Below are 15791 nucleotides of genomic sequence, written 5' to 3'. Positions count from 1 at the left end.
CGCGAGCTTGAGGATCTCAAAGCTCATCAGAAGACTAAAGCTATGGTTGGTGTTCCTCTTGTTGTTCTTCCAGGAATCCTCCACAAGAATGCCCCCTCCAAACTTATTATCACTTCTGTGAGAAGTCCAACCATGACAAGGAGTGCTACTATATCTGAAGGGACTGCGACACCTACAAAAGAGCCTCACCCCGACCCCGGGGAGGTCACCCAATAAAAATGTAACCTATCACGCGAGTTCAACAGAAGGGTACTTAAAGTTCTTGAAAATTATAGAAATAAATATACAAAAGGGCATTATTTTTTCAAATTTGAAAACAAATTACAGATTTTAAAAGAAAAGGGTACTTTATATTCTTAACAAAATTCACAGATAAGGGGTTTTACAAACATGTCTTGAACGCACGTGATATGGTAGTTTTACACATAGTGAACCCCCCGAGGCCCCAACACTTCCAGAAAACTTGGCTCCTGCATTCCATATGGTTTCTCCTTATGGTCAACCAAACCAGATGCCACCCTTACTGAAAACTCCTCCCATTCCAGTGATGCAAGGTATGGAAAGCACCTTTCCATCTCAAATTTTTTTATCATGCTAGTGCCCCCTAAGGTCCATAGAGCCTCTACACCTCAGTTTCCACCCCTATGCAGCAAGAGCAAAGACCACCTCGTCCCCCACCTTGCCTATCCAATTGCCTCATTCTATGCTACAATTGTTGGGAGTATGGACATTATCAAATTAAGTGTCCCCTGTTGCCATTGTCTCGAGGCAAAAAGGTCATTATAGCAAAGATTGTCCAAAGCAACGAGCATCCACATTGCCCCTTGATGAAATCCATTGGCCTCAGTGAACCTATAACACATCATAGAAGGGGGAAGAAATCTCCTTTGCATGAGTTTACCAGTGTCACCCCTCTTCCCTTAGCTTCCTCCATGTCGGATTCCCAACCACGCAAATGCACTCTCTAGTATCCATCTATAAGGATCGACCCTTTAAGGAGCTTCCACCTGGATGGTTGCAAGAAGAGTATGCTGATTTCCACATCGACCAAACACCTACCCATGATGCCTCAGTTCTCCCAGAGATGACACAATATTCATCTTCTAATGCACCTCACCAGCTACACCTCTTGAGGGAGTTATAGAAGTCAACTTGGGTGGCCCTGAAGACCCTCAACACATCCTCTTAGCCTCTTGGTTATGGGATCATCGAGTGCTACTTGATCAGGTAGTCTCATTTATGCAATCCTTTAAAGATGTTTTTGCATGGTCGTACGAGAATTTGGAAGGAATCCCATGAGAATTGGGTGTCCATACTATCCCTCTAGTTGAAGGGGCTAAGCCAGTCAGAGGCCGAGCTTACAAGCTCAACACTATGTATGTAGAAGCTGCTAAGAAAGAGCTAGAAAAGATGAAAGAGGTAGAGATTACTGTACCAATGGAGCACTCTGAGTGGCTATCACCCATGGTTATAGCTGCTAAGAGGCAATCAAATAAAATTTGTATGTGCGTTGACTATCGTGCTTTGTGAAGGAGTACGAGCGGAAGTGCGACGCGAGAGAGAGTGTGAGAAGAAGAGCACGACAATATGGTGAACTCGCTCTACTGTAATGTGTAGAGCATAGTGAGTTCTTATTAGGTTTTTACAAAAGAATATGTGTGCATACCTGGCGGCTCGCCCACTTACCTGGGCAACCACATATTGGGCTTTATACCCCAACAACCTCCCACTTAAAGTCCAATGTGGTCCTTTAAGTGTGAGAGAAGCTACTATACAAGCTAATATACAAGAGATGTAGAGAAGTGATGTACTACCCTACACCTAACTGCTTGCGAAAATGCGCAAAGCTCTCTGAGGGAAGTCCTTTTGTAAGTAGATCAGCAGGATTTTCTGTGGTGTGAACTTTGACAAGCTGAAGTTGCTTATCCTCGAGCATTTCCCTGATGAAATGATACTTGACATCCACATGCTTTGTCTTTGAGTGATAAACTAGATTGCGAGCCAGTTGTATAGCACTTTGACTATCACAATATAACATAGGCATCTCTTCTTTGATTCCAAAATCTGTTACTAGTCGATTAAGCCAAATTGATTCTTTGCATGCCTCTGATGCTGCAACATATTCAGCCTCTGTAGTAGACTGAGTAACACAATCTTGTAATCTAGAACGCCATGATACTGCTCCACCAGCCAATGTAAAGACATACCTTGACGTAGACCTTTGGTTGTCTAAGGCACCTGCATAATCTGAGTCTGTAAAATCCTTTACACTTAGCTCCTGACTCCTATAGCATATGCACATACTCTTTGTAGCTTTCAGGTATCTCAATATTCCTTTCACTGCCTCCCAATGTTTCTTGCCTGGGTTTGACATGTATCGACTTACTACTCCCACTGCAAATGCAATGTCTGGGCGAGTAGCAATCATTGCATACATCAAACTACCCACTCCAGACGCATATGGAATCTTATCCATTTCAGCCTGTTCTTCCTCAGACACAGGACAATCTTGTTTGCTAAGTTTCACATATGGTGGCAAATGGAACACTCAATGCCTTCCCTTTCTCCATATTGAACAATGCAAACCCTTGTCAATATACTCTGTTTGAGATAACCAAATCAACTTCTTTGATCTGTCTCTCTCAATGCGCATATCAAGTATATGACTTGCCTCACCCATGTCTTTCATGTCAAACAATTTTTCCATCTTTGACTTCAAAGCTGAAATTTCTTCCAAGTGCTTGCCAGCAATCAACATGTCATCCACATACAAAATAAGGATCAGCCAACTGCCATCCTTAGCCTTCTTTGTATAGACAGTGATTGAACTCACTACGTTTGTAGCCTTGAGAAAGCATAAACTTGTGGAACTTATGGTACCATGCCCTCGGTGATTGTTTTAAGCCATAAAGACTCTGTAACAACTGGCATACCAAATCTTCCTTGCCTTTCTCAACAAACCCTTCTGGCTGCTGCATGAAAATTTCCACATCTAAATCACCATGCAAGAACGCTGTCTTGACATCCATTTGGCGCAACACCAAATCTAATATGGCAACCAATGCAAGAAAGCATCTCAATGTAGTCATCTTGAACACTGGAGAGAAGACTTCATCAAAGTCAATGCCTTGTTCTTGCTTAAAGACATTGGCAACAAGCCTTGCTTTGTACCTTGGCTGACTATCATGAGCGGTGATCTTATACCTGTAAACCCATTTACAAGGTAGAGCATTTTTGCCCTGTGGTAATTTAACTAGCTTCCATGTTTGGTTTTTATGCAGAGCTGTCATCTCTGACTGCATGGCCAATTGCCAATTCTTGGAGTCCTTCATTTGCACTGATTCCTTGTAACATGAAGTTCATAGATGGAACAAACCTATCAGGAGGTCGCATGATACGTCCAGATCTACACACAATAGGTGGCTCAGGCTCAGCCACAACCTGTGGTTCCACTCTATCTTGTCCTTGCTCCTCTTGAGCCCTGGCATTTTGTCTTGCATGTGCAGGTCCGTCCTCTTGGAAGACAACACTTCTAATCTCCTCAACCCTCTAGAATGATATTTGGCTTCATTAAAGTGAACATCATTGCTGCGGATAACCTTTCTGGATTCGGGATCCCAAAGTCTGTACCCCATCTCACCAGAATTACCATAGCCTAGAAAGATGCACTTTCTACTCTTTGGCTCAAGTTTGTTCCTAAATTCCTTTGGAACATGAGTATATGCCTCACAGCCAAAGACTCTGAGATGCTTGTATGAGGGCATTTTGCCTGACCATACCATCTCTGCCACTGAATCCTTCTGCAAAACCTTGCTAGGAGATCTATTTATAAGATGAATAGTTGTTGATACAGCTTCAGCCCAAAACCCATTTGGCAGTTGTGCATTAGACAACATACTTCTGACCTTCTCTTGTATGGTCCTATTGATCCTCTCAGCAACACCATTTTGAGGAGGATTGTAAGGAGCAGTAAGTTCACGTTTTATACCTTTTGACTCACAAAAGTCCTGAAAGGCCTTTGAAACATACTCTCCACCATTGTCAGTGCGTAAGCATTTAAGCTTCTTCCCACTCTGATTCTCCACAAGTGTCACAAACATTTTGAAAATAGTAAACGCTTCATCCTTGTGCTTGAGAAAGTTAACCCATACTTTCCTCGAGTAATCATCTATAAATGTCATAAAGTAAGAAGCTCCCCCTAGAGATAGGTTAGGCATAGGTCCACACAAATCACTATGAACAAGTGCCAACTGTGTATCTGTTTTACTGCTTCTATGCTTATGTGGCTGCTGTGTTTGCTTACCATACAGACAATGTTCACAGAATTCAAAATCATTAAATGACAAGCCAGGAAAATAACCAGAACGAGACAAGATTTCCATTCCCTTCTTGGACATATGTCCTAACCGGCTATGCCACAAAGAAACGTTCGGCTGCTTGGTTACATTGATTACATTTTTAGAGACATTTGATACATAAATCATGTAAAGTCCTCTAGACTTTACTCCATGTGCTACTGTCATAGAACCCTTGGATATCTTCCACATGTTCTGTCCAAAAGTGGTGATGTAGCCAGCATCATCAAGTAAACCTGTGCTGATCAAGCTCTTTGTAATTGCGGGAACATGTCTCACATTCTTCAGCGTGAAAGAAGAGCCATTCTGAAACTTCAATTGAACATCTCCAACACCTAAGATATCACATGTCTACCCATTGCCTAGCCGAACATGATCTTTAGTGGTCACATAAGAGGTAAACCACTCCTTGTTTGGAGACACATGAAGTGATGCCCCTGAGTCTATAATCCAGTCACTCAGTGCATTTCCATCAGATGCTGTAAGAAGAGCTGAGTCCATTGTATTCTTCAAGAAGTAGGTGTCTTCTGACACTAGACTGTCATCCTCTGCAACAGTGTTTGTCACATTTATTTCTTGAATCTTCACTGAGGACTTGTTCTTCTCACCATGGTCTTCAGCTTTCTCTTTGCCTTTTTCTGCTTTCCATTCTTCGCAGTCTCTTTTCATGTGACCCTTCTTGCCACAATGGTAGCATTCTATGTCACTCTTGCCTTTAGCACTGCGGGACTTGCTACGAGACTGATCCCTCTTTCCACCTTTGTACTTTTCTTTGGTCCTTCCCCTAACAACTAAGGCTGTTCCTTTGCCTTTGTCCATTGTCTTTCTGTTGGTTTCTTTAGTAAGTAGACTTCCTTCTACACTTGCTATGGTCAAAACATCTGGAGGTGCAGAAATACTTAAAGCTTTGCAAAAAGTGTCCCAACTTTCCGGCAATGTGATCAATAGGAACATAGCTCTAACAGGTTCATCAAACTTGACACCTTGAGCCGACAATTGATTGTAGATTGTGTTGAATTCATTCAAATGATTGGACATAGGTGTCCCTTCTTTCATCTTCAAGTCAACAAGCTTCTTAAGCCAGTATACCTGTGAAGCTGCACTCTGCTTCTCATAAAGATCCACTCTGCTTCTCATAAAGATCACTCAGCTTTAACCATGCTTGATAAGCCGACATCTCGTCTGCTACATTGAAGTAAACGCTTTCTGCCAAAGTCAGCATAATGGTAGAAAGTGTTAGGAAATAAGACGTAGCTAAATAGATTTTTGAGTAGATTACTTAATGGAGAGAGATAGATTTCACACACAAGAGATTATAGAGTAGAGAGAGAGAGAGAGAGAGAGAGAGAGAGAGAGAGAGAGAGAGAGAGAGAGAGAGAGAGTACACACGATATACGTGGTTCACCCAATGTGGGCTACGTCCACGGGAAAGCAGCCACTCAATGGCTTTAGCACTTCAAAAGAAGAAGTAGTTTACAAAGGGATTAAACCCTTGATAGAGCTCCTGCCTTGCTTCACTCTCACCACCTCACACTCACCTTGTTGCATCAACTTCACACTTTGAAATGTGTGTAGAAATGGCCTCCTTTTATAGGCCAAAAGGGCTGCCCTCTCTTATGAGAGATTGCCATGTGTAGCCGCCCTTTTGCGAATAACTCCAAATCGGACCCTCCAATCCGCCCATGTGTGGCCGCCCTTGAGAAGACAAGTCCGCTTTTGAATTCGGCCACCGGCCACCGGCCATTGACTTCCGACCACCGGTGATCGGCCATTGACTACCGGCCACCGACCAACCGACCGGTTGTTTTCCGACCACTTTCCGGCCGCCGGCCGGCCATAATATTCCGGCGAAAATTGCCCCTCTAAAGTTGCCCCTGATTCTTGTCCGTGAAAATTTTGGTTTCCGGTGAGTGATTTTCCTTCACGCATGATGGCTCTCCTCATAATGGGGGCCTTACATATGTGCGCTTTTACCACAGAAAATTACAAGGGTAAATCAGGCTCCATACTTAACAATCTCCCACTTGGAGACTGATCTCCAAACCAAACCTGTGACTGCTTTCCATTCTGGCTTCTTATCCTTGAATGCCGATTGAAGATGAGCAAAAGCTCAACTTCTCCTTGTTGACCACCTTTGTAAACATGTCTGCAGGATTTTCACTTGTATGCACCTTTCCTAGCTTTAGCTGTCCCTCTTCCAAAAGAGTGCGTATGAAGTGATATCTCACCTCAATGTGCTTTGTACTTGAATGAAAGGCTGAGTTCTTCGCAAGATGGATAGCGCTTTGGCTATCACTATACAAGACACAATTGTCTTCTTTGAATCCAAGCTCTGCTAAGAATCTGTGAAGCCACAAAATTTCTTTGCTTGCCTCCGTCATTGCTACATACTCTGCTTCCGTGGTAGAAAGTGAAACCACTTTCTACAGCTTTGAAGCCCAGCTTACTGCTGTGCCTCCAACCGTGAACACATAGCCAGTAGTGATCCTTCGAGTATCTTTGTCACCTGCCATATCTGCATCAGCATACCCTTCTAGAAAAATATCAGTTCCTCCAAAATACAAAGCATTTGTTGTTGTCCCTTTTAGATACCTAAGTATCCACTTCACAGCTTGCCAATGCTCTTTACCTGGGTTGTCCATGAACCTACTCACAACTCCCACTGCATGTGCAATGTCTGGCCTTGTCCAGACCATAGCATACATTAGAGAACCTACCGCTGCAGCATATGGAACTTTAGACATATAGGATAGCTCCTCTTGTGTCTTTGGACACATATCCTTCGTTAGTTTAAAATGACCAGCCAAAGGTGTAGAAATTGGTTTTGCATTTTGCATTGCAAACCTTTCTAGTACCTTCTTGATTTAATCTTCTTGAGATAGCTTCATTGTCTTCTTCGTCATGTCCCTTGATATTTTCATACCAAGTATCCTCTTTGCAACACCTAAATCTTTCATTGAAAAAGATTTAGACAACTCCTCTTTTAGGTCTTTGATGTCCTGCATGTTAGCACTTGCAATCAGCATGTCATCAACATACAACATTAGGATGATAAACTTCCCATGTCCCAAATTCTTCGTGTAGACGCAGTGATCCGAGTTGCATCTTGTGAATCCATGATCCAACATCCATTGATCAAACTTTAAGTACCATTGTCTTGATGCTTGCTTTAAACCATACAAGCTCTTCTTTAATCTACAAACCATTTTCTCTTTACCTTTTACTTCATACCCCTTTGGTTGAAGCATGTAGATTTCCTCCTCTAAGTCACCGTGAGGGAATGCTGTATTTACATCCATTTGCTCGAGATTTAAATCATGAGCAGCCACAAGGCTTAAGACAAGCCTAATTGAGTTCATTTTTACAACAGGAGAAAATATTTCATTGAAATCAATACCTTTCTTTTGAGAAAACCCTTTTACCACAACCCTAGACTTGTACCTTTTCTTCCCACCTTCTTCTTCCTTCAGCTTGTACACCCATTTGTTTTGAAGTGCCTGCTTACCTTTAGGCAACTCAACCAACTCCCATGTTTGGTTGCGATGTAGTGAGTTCATCTCCACTTGCATGCTCTTCGTCCATTCTTCTTTGGATTCATGTAGCATAGCTTCTTCGTATGATTCCGGCTCTCCAGAATCTGAGATCAAGAGATGGTTGAAGGAAGGAACAAACCTTTCTGGAGGTCTACTTGCTCTTGTAGATCTTCGGGAAATAGGTTGAGGCTCCTCATTTGGTTGACGTTGTTGCACATTGTCACCGTTTGCAGTCCTTGAGTCTTCACCGTCCTCAAGCTCCATGTACTCATCACCTGTTTCTTTTGTTTGTTTTCTTTCCAAGTAATCTTTGTATATGTTTTTGTCGTTAAAAATTACATCCCTACTCCTTAAGATTTTACCATCTTTATGATTCCATAGGCGATACCCAAAGTCACCTTCTCCATAGCCAATGAAGAAACACTTTTTGGACTTTGCATCTAGCTTTGATCTTAGGCTTCTATCTATGTGCATGAAAGCCTCACACCCAAACACATTGAGAAATGCATAATTCACCGGTTTACCTGTCCATGCCTCTTCTGGAACTCCCCCAGCCAATGTTGTTGAGGGTGACCAGTTGATTAAGTTCACAGACGTACTTACAGCTTCCGCCCAAAGCTCAAGCGGTAGGCCTGCATGTAGCCACATGTTTCGTGCTCACTCCATGATTGTCCTGTTCATCCTTTCCGAAATCCCATTTTGTTGAGGTGTCCTTGGGGTTGTCCTTTGCCTCCGAATGCCATTGCTAGCACAAAAGCTTTCAAAAGCTTGGCTGCAATATTCACCTACATTGTCGGATCTGAGGCATTTAACCTTGGTACCTGTTTCATTCTCCACAAAGGCTTTCCACCTTTGAAATATGGAAAATACATCGGATTTATTCTTCATGACATAAACCCATGTTTTTCCAGTCGCATCGTCTATGAATGTTACATAGTACAATGAGCCACCAAGTGATGGTGTACTTGCAGGACCCCAAACATCAGAATGAACCAACTCAAGTTTTTTATTTTTTCTTTCATTTCCTGATTTTTTAAATTTTACCCTCTTTTGTTTACCATAAACACAATCTTCACAGAACTCTAAGTCCACTTCTTTCAAACCTGGTAGAAGCTTCTTTGTTTGAAGGATTTGCATTCCTTTGGCACTCATATGCCCAAGTCGGTAGTGCCACACCGCATTGTCAACTTCTGTAGTTGCTGCACAAGGTGAAGGTTGCGTGCTAACAGTACACAAGTAAAGTGTACCGACTTTTTCTCCCTTGGAAACCACCAAAGATCCCTTTGAGATCTTCCACCGTTTGTTTCCGAATGCAATGTTGTGACCTTCATCGTCCAATTGTCCTGTACAGATTAAATTTTTGCGAAGAGACGGAACATGCCTAACATCTTTAAGCTTCCATTCATTTCCGTTAGCAGTTTTGACAGAAACTATACTTTTGCCAACAATCTCACAAGCTTCATCATCTCCCAAGTATACATACCCAAAATTACCTTTGGTGTAGTCTTGGAAATGTTTCTTGTGTGGTGTCGCATGGAATGAAGCCCCGAAATCTACTATCCAGGAATTAGACACATTGTCTAATGAGAGAATTAGAGCATCTTGCTCTACTTTACCTGCCACATTGGCCTCCGATGTTGGCTTGTTGTCTTGAGACTCAGTCTCCTTCTTCTTCTTGGACCAGCAATCCTTCTTGACGTAACGCTTCTTGCCACAGTTCCAACATTCAAGAACTGACTTTGTGCGTGACTTGCTCCGTCTTGAGTGATCACGACCCTTTTGGCTTTTGAACCTCTCCTTAGGCCTTCCTCTTGTTTCCAATGACAATGCAGCACTTGATGATTCTCCTGTGCTTCTCCTTCGTATTTCCTCGCTTAGGGGAACACCCACAACATCATCAAACTTCAGAGTATTTGTACCAGATATAGAATTACTTACAGCCATCACAAGGCTGTCCCAACTATCCGGTAGAGATGATAGTATGAGGAGAGCTCGCACTTCGTCATCGAAATTGATTTTCACCGATCGAAGTTGACTTATATTTGTGTTAAAGTCATTTAGGTGTTCTATAACTGAACCATTCTCTGCCATCTTTAGATTGAACAAGTGCTTCATAAGAAATACCTTATTGGATGCCGATGGTTTCTCGTAGAAGTCGTGAAGTGACTTCATCAAGTCCTCCGTGGTCTTCATCTCCGAAACATTGAAGGCCACCGTTGACGCCAAGCTTAACCGGATTGTTCCCAATGCCTTTCGATCAAGGACAATCCATGCTTCATCTGCCATTGTTGCGGGCTTCTTCGCAAGACCGCCTAGTGGCAAATAGAGGTTCTTCTGGTAGAGATAGTCTTCAATCTGCATCTTCCAATGTTGGTAGTTTTTGCCGTTGAACTTCTCAATCTTGAACTTCCCTTCCTCCGCCATAACTCCCACTCAATTCAAGGAATCCTTTCCTTGAGATAATTTAGCTACGAGAAAACCTTGCTCTGATACCAGTTGTTAGGAAATAAGACGTAGCTAAATAGATTTTTGAGTAGATTACTTAATGGAGAGAGATAGATTTCACACACAAGAGATTATAGAGTAGAGAGAGAGAGAGAGAGAGAGAGAGAGAGAGAGAGAGAGAGAGAGAGAGAGAGAGAGAGAGAGAGAGAGAGAGAGAGAGAGAGAGAGAGTACACACGATATACGTGGTTCACCCAATGTGGGCTACGTCCACGGGAAATCAGCCACTCAATGGCTTTAGCACTTCAAAAGAAGAAGTAGTTTACAAAGGGATTAAACCGTTGATAGAGCTCCCGCCTTGCTTCACTCTCACCACCTCACACTCACCTTGTTGCATCAACTTCACACTTTGAAATGTGTGTAGAAATGGCCTCCTTTTATAGGCCAAAAGGGCTGTCCTCTCTTATGAGAGACAGCCATGTGTAGCCGCCCTTGTGCGAATAACTCCAAATCGTACCCTCCAATCCGCCCATGTGTGGCCGCCCTTGAGAAGACAAGTCCGCTTTTGAATTTGGCCACTGGCCATTGAATTCGGTCACCGGCCACCGGCCATTGACTTCCGACCACCGGCCATCGGCCAACCGACCGGTTGTTTTCCGACCACTTTCCGACCGCCGGCCGGCCATAATGTTCTGGCGAAAAGGAATATTCTAGCGAAAAAAAAAGTCTCGGGGGCCTCCGCCCCCGAGGCCTCTAAAGTTGCCCTTGATTCTTGTCTGTGAAAATTTTGGTTTCCGGTGAGTGATTTTACCTTACGCATGATGGCTCTCCTCATAATAGGGGCCTTACAAATGTGCGCTTTTACCACAGAAAATTACAAGGGTAAATCAGGCTCCATACTTAACAGAAAGTGCCAATTGATCCATTTCGCTCCATTCATCTTCGTCCATATCTTGTGGTTTTATCCCCTTGAGCTTTATAGGTTTTATCTGCTCCTTTTGTACCAACACATGCCAAATCTGCTTCTTCCACAATGGGAAATTGGTTCCATCCAGCTTCTTGATATTGTAAAGAGCAGTGTCTTGTGATCCAGCCATAGCTACGCTTCACAGTAGTTTACTTTCCTGGGAAAAATTCGGCAAAGTTTCTCCTGTAAACTGACCTCTGAACCAATATCAACCTGTCAAATGAACCAATAAAGCTTCAGATTCTGCAGAAATTTTGGTAGAGTCTCCTTTGTAACATGGCTCTGTTGTACTCAAAAACAGACCAAAAACAGCTCAAAAAACCACTGTCTCTCTAACACTGTAAGCTGTGGGTAAACCTATCCTGCACCTGTACTGTCTGTCACTGTCCTGTCACTGTCCTGTAAGCCATTAGGCAAAATTTGGACTCACAAAGGGGCCCTTTAAGGAGTTTCACTTTACCTCTCTCTACCAAAACAGGCGCATGGATAATTTTTTGCAAATAAACTCTAAAGTTGGCGGAGGTTTGACAGTTAGAATGTCCTCTTCAAGCTCTATCTACTGATATATAGCACACCATGAGATTCCTCATATTTTAGAAGATTCTTTTTTTGATTCACTTAGATTCCGACAGAGTTGTCACATCATAGGTGAATCAAAAAAAGAATCTTCTAAAATATGAGGAATCTCATGGCGTGCTATATATCAGTAGATAGAGCTTGAAGAGGACATTCTAACTGTCAAACCTCTGCCAACTTTGGAGTTTATTTACAAAAATTTATCCATGCGCCCGTTTTGGTAGAGAGAGGTAAAGTCAAACTCCTTAAAGGGCCCCTTTGTGAGTCCTAATTTTGCCTAATGATAGACTACGACAATGCATCAACGGTAGTAAAGCAAAGATGCAATCCCAACTGTCTAACTCACAGTCAATACATCCTAGCTGCCTATCTAAGGGTGCTCGAGGGATCGCTCCAAGACCTGTATCACCGAAAGGATCTCAACATTCGAGAATCCCCCAGCTCATTAAAACCTCACTCGACCCTCAACAAAGGCTGCAATAAATCTGACAGTACATAGACTTCCCACAAAGTCATACATCCACAAATTTCCCACTGTATGCTGTAACCGCTGCGGCGGTTGTTTGCTGCGTGACTCACAGCCAGCAAACCCTCAACAGACATACATCATCTCTGACAATACATCCCATGTGGAAGTACCTGCAATGTCAGGATGAAATCTGGAATATTAAGCAGCAAACACAAGCTACCTGATGAACGGGTGGATGTCGCCTACAGTCTGTGTGTAGGTGCGCCTGTGTCGTATGTGACACGCCTCCAAGAACTGTAAGTCGTTCTTCGTTGTGTAGATAGCCACAAATCAGCACTCTGGAAGTGTAGATATCCTCAGCACTTGCAGTCGTAGGTCGAAACCCCAAAATTTCAGAGTCGGATCTGCATCCGCCAAGACCACGTAGTCGAAAATGGCCTATGCAGATCTTTTTCGAAGCCGAACGGTGGCCGAGATGACCTCAGAATGAAATTTTGAGTACACCAAGCCCTTCGAGCTTACCCACAAGAATTGGGGCCGTGTCTTCGCGTGTCGAATCTCACTCCAATCTGAGCAGGTGACTCTGGTTACCTACGAATGCTGCCCCGAGCCTCGATCTGAGCTCTAATACCAGTTGAAGGAGTACGAGCGGAAGTGCGACGCGAGAGAGAGTGCGACAAGAAGAGCACGACGATATGGTGAACTCGCGCTACTGTAATGTGTACAGCATAGTGAGTTCTTATTAGGTTTTTACAAAAGAATATGTGTACATACCTGGCGGCTCGCCCACTTACCTGGGCGACCACATATTGGGCTTTATACCCCAACACTCTTAACAAGGTAACTATACCAGATGGTTTCCCCACACTATTCACTAAGTGTGTACTTGAAGATGTGGCAAGGCATGTACTGTACAATTTCATGGATGGGTTTAGTGGGTATAATCAATTGGGCATCCATCCAGGTGATCAGATTAAAATGAAATTTGTGACTCCGTGGGGTATTTTCATTTACACCAGGATGTCTTCTGGGCTAACAAATGCTGCACCTTCTTTCAATCGCACAATATACCTCATCTTTTGTCCCTTGCTAACGGATCATCTTCACATATTCATGGAAGATTTTTCATCCTTCTCGCGTGCTCAATGGTCGACCCCAATGGAGAATCTAGAGGAGCACCTTTCTCAGCTCTTTGCCATCTTCCTTAGATGCAGGGAGCCATGTTTGAAGCTTAATCCAAACAAATGTCATTTTTTGGTCACTGAAGGTACATTGTTGGGCCATGTGGTGCCTACTAAAGGTTCAACACCGAAACGAGAGAAAATAGTCGCCATCTTGAGGTTATCCCTCCTATCAATCATGAAGGTGTTCAAAGCTTTGTAGGCCATACATGTTATCATTGCCGATTCATTAGGATGTATGTAGATGTTGCCCAACCTGTGACTCGCCCGACCAATGCTGCTGTACCATTTCAGTGGTCCACACTTGAAGCCCAAGCCTAAAAAAATGCATGATTGATCCCCCTATTTTAGTAGCCCCAGATTGGTCTCTAACTTTCCATGTAAATACTGCTAGTCAGATAGCTGTGGGTGCTGTCCTCGCTCAGCCTAGTAAAGAGTTCAATCTGGATCATCCCATTCATTATGCAAGCACATTTCTCACTAAAACTGAGCACAATTACAACACTATCAAGAGGGAAGGTTTGTCCATTGTTTATGCTCTTCAATTTTTTTCGGCACTATTTATTAGGGGTTAACTTTATAGTTATTACTGATCATCATGCTCTGCATTATTTGCTATATAAGCCACAAGTTCCAGGCAGGGTTTTTTGATGGCTCCTTTTGTTCCAAGAGTTTTATTTCAAAGTGTTACGTCATCTTGGTAAACATTACGTCATGGCTGTCCATCTATCTCACATTCACACGGGTAAAGAAGCCACCGGTATTGAGGACGACTTTCTAGATAGCAGTCTCTTTAAGGTGGATACCACTCCAGAGTGGCCCAACGATGTTTTGTATTTGTTATCCATTGGCATGTTCCCAAAAAATGCATCTCCATTGTAGAAAGAAGGTTACTGTTCAAATCTTGACCCTTCACTCTGATTGGCGATCAGCTCTGTAAGGCTGGACCAGATGGTGTTCTGAGAAGATGTGTCTCTCCCCATGAATGGAGCATATCTTAGAGGACACCCACAGTGGTCCCGGTGGTGGCGATTATCCTGGTCACATCACGGCTTAGAAAATTATACAGAGTGGCTTATGGTGGCTATATGTGTTTTGGGACACCATTGCTCATGTAAAAGTGTGTGATGTATGTCAGCGATGTGCACCTAAACCTAGTAAACACTCCAATTGTCTCCTTCAGGTAACCATGGCATGGTTGCATTTGAAATTTGGGATTTGTACTTTGTGGGTCCAATTTCTCCGCCGGATCAACCATGTAATTGAAAGTATCTCCTAGTGGCTACAGATTATGCAACCAAGTGGGTAGAAGTACTGGAAACAAGATATTGCACTAGCTTGACAGTAGCAAAGATCTTGTATGAGAATATACTTTACAGGGTTGGGTGCCCCTTGGAGATCACCAGTGATAGAGGTAGTCATTTTGTGAATGACTTGATCACCACATTGCTCGGCACCTACCAAATCTTCCATTGCAATTTGTGCTCTTACTATCCCAGAGAAAATGGCCAAGCAGAGAGCACCAAAAAAGTTCTCATTGCTCTACTTCATAAAGCTTGTCATCTATATCCAGCTTTGTGGGCTTAGGCAATCCTAGGCACTGTCTGGGCGTATGACACTTCCTACAAAGCAACAATGCTCTACACTCCTTTTCAATTAGATTTGTGTTTGGAAGGTATTGCTCCTTTTGAATTCAATTGTGGATCCTCTAGGGTGGGAATCCTTCGAGTCATAGCTGGACTACCTCGGCCAACCTCTCTTGGCTCTCCCTATTGGAAGAAAACCACAGACTAGCTTCTTAAGTGCTACAAGCAAAGCAGCTTCGTCAAAAAGCATGGCACGATCGCCACCATCACACGCCAAAAATAGGGCAAGAATCACTCGGGCTACTATATCAAGCTAGATATCAGAAAAAAGCAAAGAAGTTGGTCCAACATGGCAAGGACCATACATGGTACAGGGAACGATCCAGCTAGCGACTCTAGAAGGTGTTTCTTTGCTGCTAGTAAATGGCTCCAAGATCAAATGCTACCACATCTCACCATAAACCATCACCATAATCCATATGTCAATACTCTCTCCCGGCTAGTACTTAACCTGCAACGTGTCTTCTTACTCATTCAGTCTAGTATTAGACACAATGTGCTCCCTACCACCTGCTACTAATGATTCACCTCACCTCTCTCATTGTCTTCACCACAGTCTTTGCGTCTTTGCCTCACTTTTCTCCTAGCCCACTATTTCAACAACGTTCTTTTGATGATTA

This window comes from Adiantum capillus-veneris, chromosome 21 (genome assembly GCF_014529385.1).
Source record: "Adiantum capillus-veneris isolate H3 chromosome 21, ASM1452938v2, whole genome shotgun sequence".
In the NCBI taxonomy this organism is placed as follows: domain Eukaryota; kingdom Viridiplantae; phylum Streptophyta; class Polypodiopsida; order Polypodiales; family Pteridaceae; genus Adiantum; species Adiantum capillus-veneris.
Note: the sequence above shows the minus strand (reverse complement) of the source record.